General features: G+C 42.9%; 2 protein-coding genes across 2 annotated transcripts in view; one reads left to right on the forward strand and one right to left on the reverse strand.

Moving 5' to 3' along the window:
* The window catches only part of LOC126556493 (nephrin-like), a 317,497-nt gene that overhangs the window by 158,691 nt on the left and 144,992 nt on the right, over positions 1-13,814 (reverse strand). The gene's annotated exons all lie outside the window — the stretch shown is intronic.
* Positions 11,584-13,814, forward strand: part of LOC126556339 (integumentary mucin C.1-like) — a 521,191-nt gene continuing 518,960 nt past the window's right edge. Inside the window, exon 1 of the mRNA XM_050211593.1 lies at positions 11,584-11,593. The gene's annotated coding sequence lies outside the window, so the exon portion shown is untranslated. The remainder of the gene's footprint in view (positions 11,594-13,814) is intronic.

Genomic DNA, 13,814 nt, shown 5'->3' on the forward strand with positions numbered 1-13,814 from the left:
TGTCAGGATATTCATCTCCTGAATGCTTTTCCATGATATCGACGTCTCGAATCTGCTTTCCCTTATGAACCTTTACATTCCAGCCTGTTTACTTCGATCCCGTTCTCTCCTAGCCCTACCAAAACGTCGTACGCAGCTTAGCAGTAGTGACCCTGCGTTATGGTGTGTACGAGTTGCTAACTGTTCCGCCAGACTGTTCCCAATTATTGATCATCTGTGTCCTCTGCGTAATCTGTATCCTCTGCGTGCTCGTGAACCCAAGTCCCGAGTATATTTCCGCTGTTTTTTGTTTTTTGTCTATGTAATGCTCCTTTCCCATTTTTTCTGCTCCCCAGTTGTTAAGTATGTGGAGTAGTTTTCTTAATCCTAGGGATATAAAACAAATATGTATATTGAGTTGAAAAACACTGAAAATTTAGCCAAATATCTGTTCGTTCCACGACCAAAAAAAGCGCTTCCTTTACCGGAGGTTTGAAAGACAAGCGTTGAAATTTCCATTTCAACAAATTAATTGCAATTTTTGAAATGCTCAAGATATTTCGATGAAGTTGCGAAAGGCATGTCTCAGCTTGATTAAGAGTTGGAAAATAATGAGAAAAATTTCCACAACTCTCGCATTGTATGAATCAAGTTTCTTGAATTCACTAGCATACATTCTTTGGTTTTACTTCCCTTTCATTTGACATGCCAGGGCCAGTTTGAATTGTCAGTGACAATTAATCGTCTACTTAATTGAAACGTTTTGCGCTTAAAATATAATTTACTTTCTCGGCGATCGGTTATGGGTAAATGGTACAAAGATGGAAATAGAGTCATCTATAGTTATCCCATTACATGGTCCTCTAAGGGTGGCCCGATGGCACAGGCGACAACGGCGCCAGTCTGCAAACGGCAGGGGTTCGAATCCCATCAGCACCGTCTCCCCGTAGTGATGACTTGACTATCCAGCTACGTAGTAGCGGGATGTTTAGTAAGCCATTTGCTGGCCGACGTGACCTTAGAAGGTCGTTAAACCAAGTAAACGAAGTTCTTTTAATTTCAAGAAGAATGAAAAATGCTGCTTGGATGTCAATAAGATAGGAGAAGAATTGTTTTGATTAATTTATTAAAATCTTAAAAATCTTACATTGCTTACATATATCTACATCTGAAAAGAACAGCAGTTGTTATGATTCAAACCTTGATGCAATTTTCAGCGAAAACTTGCTCGGAAAAAAATAATAATAATAAACAAGCACATTCTCTCCAGTCTTACCATAACTGAGCGCTCCGAATGCTTCACATCATTATCTTCCCCGACCAAATGGTTATGAGCAAACTTTCTTACCTTTAAAAAAAACAACCCACTATGCTTTGAACTTTGGCCATGGCCCACCATATCCCGGCCAGTGCGACAAACTTCCCGCACTGAAGACATTGAAAAATAAACTTTTCACATGATCACATGATGTGTCTGCGCACCCTCGATACGGTTTGTTCCCTCTTCTCCGCTTTTAGCCTTCAGTAAACTAAATCAGGTACGTCAGCAAAATATTCGCAACAATCTTACGCTTCTTTTTCACCATTTGTTAGCACCATGTGTGTGTGTGTGTTTGGTCGTCTGGCATTGGATCGTGAACTTTTTCACTTACCATTTACGAGGCGAGGTTTATTTTACTTTTCGTCCCATCGCCATTGCATTTATTTGAGCCGCACCTTTCACATACGCCATCCGACACCGCACATACACACTCAATGTCCTCCCACGTCCACACGAGGCGCACGTGGAAAGCATCTAGCCCGCAAACAGGGCCGGTTCGGAGTTGATGAGCACTGACCGTGGTTGTTGCCTAAGTCGGCTAAAGTGAAATTGTGTGTAACTTGCTTATTTTATGGCATTTAGATTTGGCCATTTCCACTTCCTCGCTTCATATGAGTTTAGTTTTGGTGGTGGAGCTTTCGCGACCGCTCGTCCTGCTTTCAGGGGGAGGATTACACCCGGAAGCGCACAAGGAACCACGGGTTATGGAAACCCGGATTGTCGTGTACTTTTATGTCGGCTGTATATTGCGCTCGTAAGCCTCGGCGTCGCTTCTCATTTGACGTAAGCCACCAGTTTGCGATGGCCGTGGTTTTATGAGCTATTTTGCGAGAAAAGAAGAAACGGCACGAATCAAAACCTGGCATAATGGGGAGTAGTGTGATCGTGCACCTTTCCGAGAAGGAGGTTTCAGGCAAATGCCAGTAGAACTATCTTTACCGGGCTAACAGGTTGCTCTGGAAGGGGTGCGAGTTTATGCGAAATCTCTTGAAAATCCTATCCACACGTAAGTCAACAACGGATGGGTAATTGAGGGGTGAGAAGGGGGCACGATATAACAGCCGGAAGGAGGAAAACATTCGTTTGAATGAGCAAGGTATTATCGAGAAGTGGAATTGCAGCTTAGTGGTGTTTGGCTGAAAGTTTTCTTCATTCGTTCCTTCCATGGCTTCGCCATTGGAGAGCAGTCCTACACACAGGCACACACGGACATCAACGTACGTGGTTATCAGTTCGAGGCCTCCTATAATCCCGGCTGAGATTATTGATTCGAATACCATTGACATTCGCTACTCAAACAAAGTCGTTGGTGGTCGACCGCAAGGATCAGTGTTGGTATTTTGGGACGCAGCAGATATGGGCCGACTTCACTTATGGAGATAATTCCCATGAATTAGCCAATCAGTTATGCATCATATGGGCACCAGAGTAATATTCAGGCTTGTAGGCATAATAAATAATAAAAAGAAAACAAAAAAGAATGAACGGGTTTTAATGTTAAGTATATTAATATTTGTTTTCTTTCCAGTGGACGAATGATCAAAATATTGTTCAGATACCAAGTTTAAATTGATTCTTTTTCAGAAATCGCGTTTTCCAAGAGCAGGAGGCATTAAAACTGATCTTCAAGTATTATTTTGCATATTATATTTTCTCTCTTTCTCCATTGAATTATCCAATTTAATTATGATTGTTCCTGTTTGACGAATTAATCCAATGTGAAGAGTTTTCAACAAACGCAAAGGTAATGTTTCTTGATGTCAATTGTTGTTTTTCACATCAATAAATCTGTTAATGACGCACCGATACCCCAAAATGTTCACAGTAAACATGCGATCAACCAAACAATAATAATCAGGCGAGCGAACGAATTGTAACCAACACCTTTGACTGTTCATTAAAGCAGTCGGTATCCTCCGGTCTTCAATTTAGCCGAAATTACTCCGTCAAGTCGGAGGCATCCTCCGGTCTTGAAAGGTTGAGTCGGAGGTATCCTGCGGTCTCATTCCGTTGAACGGGACAAGGGCCCAGCTCTGCTGCAAAGTCTGTAAATTATTTTCAGAAAGACAAATTAAGGTAAATGTATATTCCGTCATCCAAAGCAAAAGCCATGTTCTTCGCAAGAGTTCTTATCGTGTGAGGGCACCTTGTCCCGGGGTGTGTGTGGGCGTTTTCATGCTCGTAGTCCTGATGGTAGCAGGAGTCTTGATCGTTTTCCATTTCAAAGGTTCCTTTATTGTGTCCTTCATACATTCATTCTTTCATACATCCATTTTTCAATCATCATTTATACAAGCGAGCTACAACACATACAAAATAGACAAACAGTGGGATTAGTGGGGGGAAGGGGATCACACTAATAATGCGTTAGCACGGCAAAAAGAAAGATTACTCTCAGGTAGACCTCGTCGCAGTTTCCCAGCAGGTCTTGAATCGGAATGTTTGGCAACTTTCGAACGCCTTGGACTGCGTATAATTAGGCGGATCGAGCAGCCTCGTATTCCACACAAGACCATAGAAGATGATCTCTGTCGTGGTATCCAAGGCTGCTCCCACATACTTTGGAGTTGACCTGTCCAATACGCTGTAGATGGCCGCCCAAAGCGAAATGGTTAGACCTAAGCCTAGAAATCATTCGAATGAACGTACGATCACCTGAGATGCCGTGGAACCAAGGCCTCAAGGACACTTGGGGAGTGATCGAATATAGAAACCTCCCGTGTTCATCGGTGTCCCACAAACTCCTCCACCGAGCCATGCAGAGAGACTGTGGGGCTCGCATGTACTCGTGAGGTAGGATAAGCTTGTCAGAAAAAGACCCTTTTCGAAGCACCCTTTTTGGCCATTTGATCGCCCTTTCATTGTCAGCAAAACCGCAATGTGCAGGCAGCCAAACAAGAGATATCCGGAGTGATTTCTCAAACATTGAGCTTAGGATCTTTAGTATTTCTTTAATATTTACGAAGTAGTCCGGGCTCTTAAAAGCCTTCACAGATTTTAATACTGCGACAGCGCTTAAACTGTCTTAGAATGTAAAATAGTAGTCAGGAGGACTGGCACATATAATCAACATGGCGTAAAAGATTGCGGCTAGCTCCGCCACATGTATCGAGCATAGAAGTTTGAGCATTTAAAACGTGTGAAAATTTGAAATTGTTGCGTATAAAATTATGATTAATTCCTGTTTTGTTGAAAAAACAAATACACTATCGACCTTTAAAGGCTTTTACTCTTAGTGCTTAGTCCTAGCCGCAGTAATTTAGTTTTAGTTTAGATTCCTATTGTTTCGAAAAAACCAAACACTTTTCAACAAATTTTAAATGATAAACGACAGCTTAACACAAATCCACCTGCATCATCAACCACTCTAAGATGCCAATTTTCTAAAAATGACTAATTTGCCCTGTTTTGCAGTGCCCGTCCAAAACCTCGAATCGTCTGATTGACTTTAAGTCTCCGCCCCTCTCAATCCCGTCATCAGGTTGAGATAGTTCGTAAGGTCATCAAAGTTTGGACAGTATTTCGACAGCTTGATGCTCACATTTTCTTCACCAGCAAACCAGGAAAAGGCCACACATTTAATACGATTATTTTCCCCTTTCAAACCAATCCATGCCCGGGATCTGAAATTCTTGGGAGAGCAAAGCCGTGAGACGTAATAAAAATAGAAATCTAACCATCGAGGAAACGATTCTAAACGCACACCAACTGGAAGTACGAATCGATCGCCACAAAGCAAAACTGGAGATCGTATCGAGAAAATGTGAAATCTACGGGCAGTGTCCAGGAAAACTAGGGCCCGCCATCTACTCTGAGATGAAGATATGGTTCGAGTCCTTCCGTACGGGGCTTTTGGAAACAGGGCACCGGACTACCGGTTTCGGTATCAATCAAATAGTCGTTTTGGCGCACAGCAAAGAGAAAGAGAGAGAAAGAGTGAGAATTTGAATATATTTGAATAATTCTCGATTAGGGCTCGAAAGCTCGGTCGGATACGGAAATGGTTTTCCCAGGGTTCGGCAAGTCCTGGGAGTGCCTGCGAGCAGATTATCGGTCCCTTGTCAGGATTAGTGACAGTTTACTGGTGTTTACTCGATCCTAACTTTGTCTTGGGTTTTTTTTACTGGGGGGGTTGATTGAGGAACGAACTTCCCTTTCTTCAGCTGAAGTTGTTCGGTAGAAGTTTCGGTTCCTTTTTCCGGTACGCACGGGATCGTTTTCCCATTTTCTGCAAGCGATGTTTGTTGTGTTTGTGAGGATCTTAGGTTTTGCCTAGTGGTGAAACTATTCTGCTGACGGAAAGGGACATTTTTGAACGCACTGTCAACTTTGTCCTTTGGGGTTATCACTTGTCATGTGAATCGTTGGATTTCGATGATTTTTCGAAGTGACAGATTTTCCCATTCGTTTGTTTAGTAAGATTAACTGAAGAATAATATCTTGTGTATGTTTCTTGTAAATATGTTTCTAAATATCTTGTAGTTAAAAACAGATCCTTAAAATAGACTTTATTCAATAACGAAACGTTCAAATGACATGTCAAATGGTTACAAAAGAATCTGTTGCACAGTGTCAATAACAATAGCAAACTTTTATTGCCCCATCTTGACTCAATTAGACATTTGCCAAAGCCAAACTAGCTTCAGGACAGAGGACAAAACGAGCAGCTACATTGGTAATCACTATCGACCAACCAGGGCCACATACACAAACACTGATTTGTTCCCTGTCGAACTTAAGCAAATGTTTCCAAAAAAACTTTCGCGCACACTAGAACTTTGGGCAGAACTTTCACCCAAATGTCACTTTAGGACGACACATTGAGTAATATGGAAATGCTTCCAAGACAGCCCAGCTGCCGGAAACGTTGTTTATCGTATGGGAGTTTTTCGGTTTGCGTTTCGTGTTCTTTATATTTATTTTCTAGCTCATCGGTGGCTTCGGCCAGTTCAGTGGCATCAGCAAGCCGGAGAGAAGGGAACGTTAAGTTCCCGCTAGCACACATGTGGGAATGTTAACGACGATAGCATGCACATTTGTGTGTTATTTTATCGCAAAACTTTCACAAAATTATGGAGTTGCGACAGGGTTCTTGGTGATGTTCGTGCCGGTAATAGTTGATTGGTTTGGAATGTTCGATTAGCTAACGATAACTTCAGCTAAACGAGCGGTGTGAAAGGGGTTTATGGGTAGCTTAAAACAATCAATAAACATTTTTCTTTGCACACAATTATGCTTCACAGAGTGTTTAAGGCAACACTAATGTTATAAGAAAATTGTCTACTAAAATCAGAGGAAGACGCAATTGTTGTATTCTCGGGTCCTCTCAATAGTAACACTGCAGTATTTTCCTTCCAACAGTTCCGAGAATACTTTTATCTATTCCAGAACCCAACCGAACGAGGCCCAGCTAAGCTGACCGAAGCTGATGATGTGCGGAAGGTATTACACGTTTGGGCTGCCAAAAAAAAACAAAAAAATCAAGAAGAAAGTATAAGAAAGGCTATGTCTGCTATCGGTTCGGTAGATCTTCAAACAAGCCTGCCCAGCCCAGGCTCAGCTCATACGGCTAGCTCAAATCTCAAGACGGCCACAGCGACGGTACAATCGAAATCGGATTAAATTTCCACTCGGTTGAACCGGCTGCTGCTGGTTTAAATCGGTTCCTTTCCCGTCGGCCGGGGTCCCGGGGTACAGGATCTCGCCGACCCAAGCCTTCCTGGCCACATGACGGTCATTTTGGGAGATTCTGCTCGGGTGCTTGCGAGCACCCTAACGGAAAGCGGCACGAAAAATTCGGAATGGCGAAATCAATCACTTTTCCGGCTGCTTCCCGTTAAAACTGGTCCAAAAATTGAAGGTTTATGTGTGAGTGTGTGTGTGTGTGTGGTAGTTTTCTTCCTACTTTCCCATTTCGTTGCTATTTAGCGTGAAGCTCTCGATAGGAAACTTCGAAAGCAAATCGCCAGTCGTTGGCTCGTCTACCCGTCCCGGAAAGGTGAATTTATTGCATCAGGTTTTTTGGGTTATTGGGATCGGCACTAAAAAAAAACGAAAAAAAACCACACACACACACACACACACAAACATCCTTCTAGCGTATGATCGATTCCTTAATCTTCTGCATAGGAGTCTATAAGGGTGGTATGAGTGTGTGTGTGTGTGTGGAACAGGTCAACGGAAGAAATGAATTTTCCGTCCCCCGGACACGAAAATGATTGATTCAAGCAATATGAACCAGAAAGGTGAGCGATAAAGAACGATTCTCGATTTAAATAGAATTACCAATTATAAAGACGGATTGAACTGTTTCAGATATATGCTATTCACCCATTTCTGGCTTTCTAATGTTTTGCTTTATGTCTTCGGGTAACATATGTTGAGAGTAATGAAAAAATTGGAAGAAATATGATGAAGATTATTGATCCTTTCTTTGTTTTGTCACACTTTATGCTGATAATTTTTGGTGCAATAAAATGTTTGGTGTAATAATAAATTTATTTTTTATGTAAATCGATTCTTATAAATGACATTTTTTGAAAAGTTTCACTGAGCTATTTCCATGGAGAATTAATGTAATAAAAGAATGTTTATGATTTATTTGAATTCATTTTTTTCATAATTTATTTTATTTGACATTCTTAATCTTTCGTTTTATCTTTAACCAAGACGAAAAAGACTTTAAATTCATTAAAATAAGTTTGTAGTTTTTACTGTACCTAGTTATTTATCTAAATGTTATTTGAAATTTTCAATGAAACATGAAAAACATAGTGATTCACAAGGGTTTTGTGTTTTCTTGTGTCTTTACTTATTAAAATCGAATTCAAGAACTAAATCTAAAGCAGCTTTACTGTCAGATTTCAACGCAACACCCTAAGCTCTCGTGATTCGGCTGGAATTGCCCCATAAATTCTGCGAACGCGTGCTGTCTTCAAGACATCTGGTAAAACGAATCAAACAAGAACATCCGCCTACAGGGATGCGATAGTAAATTACGTTGTATAAGAAATTAATGCAATAGAGACCTCTCATGCACGTTACACGTTGTTTCTATAGTTTGCTTCACTCCACTTGATGGGATATTGGCATGTTGGAGAAGTTTTTCCGATGATTATCGTAGTGCCGTTGGCAGTGAGGATGAGTCGAGCAGAAGGATAGACAGGCCTGGCCTGTCCGGACGCCAAAAACCCCGAACGCACGCTAGTGCACGACCCTGACGTAGATCATGACGTAGGCCGGGGAAAGGACTAAATTATATCAGCGCCCAACCTTCGGTGCCCGTAGCAGTCGCGAGATCTCGACAGCATTACGTTCTTCATTAACGTAACATGTGCCGTGCAACCGAGGCGCCTGACAAGTGCGTAGGCCTGCTGGAACCTTAACGTGCGAGGAGCGAGGAGCCGAAGCAACCAGAGGTGCGACCAAAAACTCAATCACTTACGGAACGGCTCATATGCTCACCGTTTGCTCGGCCCGCATCCACCCGAGGTATGAGAATGGGTGCCCCGGTGGCGAAAATTCGCACTCGATCAATATTGACTGTCAATTTGGAAGCTCACAAAATCGAATCTTTCCAGCATCGTAATGCCAATATTGGAGGCGCTTTTCGGAAGCGTTGCACCATTTCGTACATTGTCTCGAAGAAGCAGGCAGCTGTATGATGTCCGGAGAGGGAGGGTAACGGTTTATAACCTAACCCCGCCAGATGGAAGCACCCAACAGCACCCCTTTACCATGTGTCCTGGCCATGGGCACGTGATTTATGCCGACGAATTGCTTTTCCTATTTAAACAGCCTTGCATGATGGCTGTGTCCCGATGGATGCGCCGAGGTGGAAGCGTAAATCAATCGTGTTGACGTTCATCGGAGCGTGATGGAAGGCGCGCGACCTTCCCGTCGAAAAAGGGCCGGGCCAATCAATTTGGGCAGCCATTATTGATGCATGCATGCGTGTGTATCCCTTTTTTTTTAACCGTTCGTTCTGGCCCTCGTTTTGGTCGAGCCAGCAGGGACTGTTTGAGATTGCGACAGCATCTAGACCGACCGGGTATGCCGGTCGTAATTAACTTATGTAAACGCAATTGATGAACTGATGGGGTTATTTTTGCTTTCAAAAATTTAAAGTCTCGGTTTTTGAGATTTTTTTTGTGTGTTTGCATTTATAGATTCCCCGAGTTTGGCTGGTAGGAGCTTTTGCTATCGGGAAGTGTCGGCAAGTGCTCATCACTGCGTTGAAAGCGTTCCTAATTGAGCACCTCGGCGTGTTGGCTGATGGACCTGATTGACTCACTGATTGATTGATTGGGGAGGAGTGTTTAGCAAAATGAAAGGTGAAAGCTACTGGTTTGACTGGGCTTTCGGTGGAATAAACAATGTTACAGTATTGCATTTTAGATAATGGAAGCATAAATAGCTTAAAATATACATAAAGCGTTGGCCGTGGTTCTTTGCACAGAATCATCTTTCTTTTCTGCACTACGACGTCTACAGGTCTTAGCTTGTCCTAACTGACTTTTCTTGACTTCCTTTCAAGCGTAACTGGATAGGCTGTCCTGTTCACGAGAAGGCAATCCGGGTGAGTTGGGACACCCGTTCCTGCCGATTACTGCTCCTATTACTTGGATCCTTGACTTCTTTGTGATAGATATTTTACTGGATAGCTCTCTTTGCATAAAAGGAGACGTTTCGGATGCGATTCCGGAGTAAATCGTCCCGCGAAAAAACGATCACCACTTCTATCACCGTTCCGAAGCTGCTTATTATTATAATAAAAATGCTCAAAAATACTATAGATGGCTTTAAACCAAAGGCGTGGTTCTTGAGAGGGGAACCTCGACGACCAGGGGAGGGGAAGGGGTGCTTCGAGGCCTCGTGTAGGCCGAGAGATAGAGCGAGAGAGGAGCTCCCCGATCAAGAAACCTTACAGGTTAGGGAACCTCCTGTGAAATGGAATCATATCCTCCAATCTCCCCTTGATTCGCCAAGGGCCCTAAAACCTTTTTTTCATCCTTGCGTCAAACTTACAGTAAATATTGTTTAAAAATTCTTTGCCAGGCGGTAAACAATACCATTTAATTGGATTGCTTGATATTATTACTCGACGGGAGATAAATTTGTTTGTCGGTGACCCAACAAGACTTCATTATCGTCGAGCAACAGACGAAATTGTGCAAGCAACAGAGACGGTGTAGACACTACGTGTCCAAGCATATTTGTACAAAATAGACACTCCACATGGGTGTCATGCGAAGCGCAGGCTTTGATATCCACGATTTTTACTCGATTTTTTCCTGGTTCCCGACTACACCCGACTGAAATTGGATTGAAGATCAATGCGACGAAGACAAAATACCTGCTTGCTGGATGCTCTGACCGTGATAGAGCCCGACTCGAAAGCAGAGTATCATTTGACGACGACGATCTGGAAGAGGTAGAGGAGTTTTGCTACGATCGTAACTTCAGACAACAACGTAAGCAGAGAAATCCGAAGGCGCATTCTTCAGGGGAATCGTGCCTACTACAGACTCCACAAACTCCTGCGATCAGGAATACTCCAACAACATACGAAATGTAAGATATACCGCATCTTGAAACGTCCGGTAGTCCTCTACGGATACGAGTCTTGGACTATGCTGACGGACGACGCCAATACACTCGCCATTTTCGAATGACGGATGCTAAGGACTATCTTTGGTGGTGTGCGAGCAGGGGGTGTGGCGAAGGAGAATGAACCATGAGCTAGCTGAGCTGTTTGGCGGTTCTTGACTCAAAGCTTGCATTTGATCGACAGGCTGAGGAAGTAATTACGTGCGGTAATCAATTACTAGGATTTGTACTCCGTATGACTAAAGACTTTAAAGATCCTGTTTCCCTTAAGACCGTGTATTGTAGTGTCGTCTGCTCGGTGCTTGAATACGCTTCAATTGTTTAGATGCCAGCTAACCAGCGTCTTACCAATAGACTAGAATCTATCCAGCTATCGTTGGCATCTAACGGTTAACGCCCATCATACGAATCTCGACTTTTGCTACTGGGCCTACAATCACTCAGTGATAGACGTCGAATGGCTCAGCAAATGTTTGTGGCTGGCCTTCTTACTGGAAGTATCGACTGCTCAACATTGCTACAACGACTCGATTTATACGCTCCAAAGTATACTTTGCGACCGCGTCCGTTGTTAGGGATTACCCGCAGCCGTACTAACTATGAATCTGGAGACCCTCTACTAGCTATGTCTGTTGCATTTAATGAAAGCTATCAACTCTTTGACTTTAATACACCGATAGAATCGTTCAAAATCCGCCTTAAAACTAGACAACATTTATAAATATATTTGGATTACACTTAAGATCGTTCTTAGGATCATTGTTATCCATTGAATGTATGTATCAAATAAAAAAAAACCGTCCTTGGCTCCAATTTTCCCAAGCTGTTGTATTGGCACTCAGCACTCCTGCATTTATATTAAGATCAGCGTTGTTATTTAACTTCAATTTTGACTTAAACTTGGGTAAAAAATAGAAGATGGATGGATTAGGTTCAAGAAACGTCAATCAGTAAATCAAAACAGCTACGAAATAGAGAAAATCTGTAGAGTATATGGTATCTTATTTACAATTGAATATGACAGTCCAATGCCGTATTGTCAAGTATATGGTTTTATGAAATGCTTAAAATTCTTTCAATTGCGTGATTGAAAAGCATACAACGATCCATGTTCTAAAAAAATTTTCTCACATCTAATAGCTGAAACGACTAAATGTGCATAGCTCGTCATTATTTTAAATTATTATTATTGGCCATTTGCTCCGCAACCACTTCCCTCTCAGCAAGTGAAAACCGGATTTATCGATTTTCCCAGCGAAGGAAATTAATTGTACTTTGAGAGATTTCCTACCCCCCAAAAAACCCGCACGCACAGGATGGCTACTAATTTGAGTAAGTAGCGCTACCCAATCGCTTTTGTGCCGAAAACACCGGAACTTACCGTATCCCAAAAGGGTTTTACGCGTTGGCTCCGAATAATCGTAAAGAGTATCCTCATTACACCGTCCTGACCGGTGGTGGTCGGTGATTTGTCAGCACTTTCGGGGTTGAATCCCATCGGTGTGATCGGCGTGTGGCTACGAATGGGCCACTTGCCATCGTTCAACCCACTGTCGGACCATTCCCCAGGGGAAATCGGCAGGCTCTTAGGCGCCGGTTAACTTCCCAAACCGGTTTAATGACCAGCATTATTCGGGTGGTGATTCCCAGCAGGGATGTACGCAAAATGGATCTTCAGGTGAATGATAATTATGAGAGGTACCTGACGTCCTTAAAGGCATGACCCTTACACGTTGCTTGAAAGCATGCTTACAAGTTTGCAATCTCTGTTTGAAGTGGCTTACATTGACTTTAAGTGAGGCAAATTATTACTTTAGATATTTTACAGCAACTCTTCATAATAATCATCTTCCATAAGTCTCGGGACAACTGCACAAAAGCTGCCTGTCCACAAGCAGCACGATAAAGCGTGTTGCTATTTAATAATTTTCCAAACTTTTCCCAATCAAATCATGCGCCCGTCACCGTATCCGATGGGAAAGGCAAACATTTCCCATCACTGTCACCCGAGCAAACAACATTCGCTCCAGCCTCCAGCCCCCAAAAACGTGTTGAAAATGCACGCGAAAACTTACGCGTGTACTGGCAAAATTTGGTGTGCGCGTCGAGCCGGTCGCTGCCGATGGCAATTAGTATTGTTGGAAAAATCAACATTATTATCATCGTCAACGTCAGTCAGTACGCCTACGGATGCTCGGCAGCACAATGCGCCGCTTTCCGTTGGGTCCTTTGCCAAAGGGCGTTGAGGGCAAAAAAGAAATGTGTTGCGAAAACTTTATATCACCTTTGCGCATCCGTTCGCGTTCCCCACTCCCCACAGTCACACCCCAAAGGGAATGACACGCGACAAGACCGGGCCAAATTGTTGCAAACAATTAATTTGCTGTCTGCCAATTGCGGCGGTTCAAGTTTGTTTATCAAATAATAAAACCTTTCAACTGCTCGGTGGGCGCGTTGGAAGATGACCGGTTGGACTTGTGGTGCCTGGATGAGGCGATCAATGCCAGTCGAACGCAACCACAATAAGGTTTGGCTTGGTGCAGTGGCATGCTGGCATGATTTTGACTAGAGTTTTATATCAATGATGGTGAGCTGGAGGACCACCGCTGCCTTCTTTTCGATACAATCTTGCACGTGTTTTGAGTGCACGGTGGGTAACGTAGCGTGTACGGGGAAAGTTTGCAAAAGCTTCAACACTGTGCTTCCATTAATTGACTTAGATTGGAACGTCAACGTGGAGGAATACTTTTCGAGGCTGTGCCTCGAGGGCGGTACGAAACAGAACGATTGAACTAAGTTTGGTCTGTATTTTTCTACGCTTTCGTTGGTCCAATGGGAAAGGAAAAGTTTCAATGGAAACACAATCTATTTACAATATGTCCAACATTCAATTAGATTTCGACGA

This window comes from Anopheles maculipalpis, chromosome 2RL (assembly GCF_943734695.1).
Source record: "Anopheles maculipalpis chromosome 2RL, idAnoMacuDA_375_x, whole genome shotgun sequence".
NCBI classification, from domain to species: domain Eukaryota; kingdom Metazoa; phylum Arthropoda; class Insecta; order Diptera; family Culicidae; genus Anopheles; species Anopheles maculipalpis.